The sequence below is a fragment of the Myotis brandtii genome, unplaced genomic scaffold (genome assembly GCF_000412655.1).
Source record: "Myotis brandtii unplaced genomic scaffold, ASM41265v1 scaffold10, whole genome shotgun sequence".
In the NCBI taxonomy this organism is placed as follows: Eukaryota; Metazoa; Chordata; class Mammalia; order Chiroptera; family Vespertilionidae; genus Myotis; species Myotis brandtii.
The window spans coordinates 1,822,938-1,823,298 of record NW_005353325.1 but is presented as its reverse complement, the minus strand read 5'-3'; positions in this window follow the sequence as shown (position 1 = coordinate 1,823,298).

Sequence of the window (361 nt, the reverse complement as noted above, 5' to 3'; positions counted from 1 at the left end):
ATCAGGGGGTTTGGGCGCTGCCCCCTGTCACGCTGATCCCGGTGCCGGGAGCCTTGCTGCTCCGCTGCTCCCGGTGCTGGGAGGCATATTACCCTTTTACTATATAGAATAGAGGCCTGGTGCACGGGCGGGGCCGGCTGGTTTGCCCTGAAGGGTGTCCTGGATCAGGGAGGGGGTCCCCACTGGGGTGCCTGGCCAGCCTGGCTGAGGGGCTGAGGGCCGTTTTCAGGTTGGCGGGTGACTGAAGCTCCCAACTGCTCCTTTTTTTTTCTTCTTTTTTTCTATTCTGGGCCAGCTTTAGCTCTGAGGCCTCGGCTCCGGCCTTTACCTTCTGTATTTGATACAATGTTGTCCGGCTGGC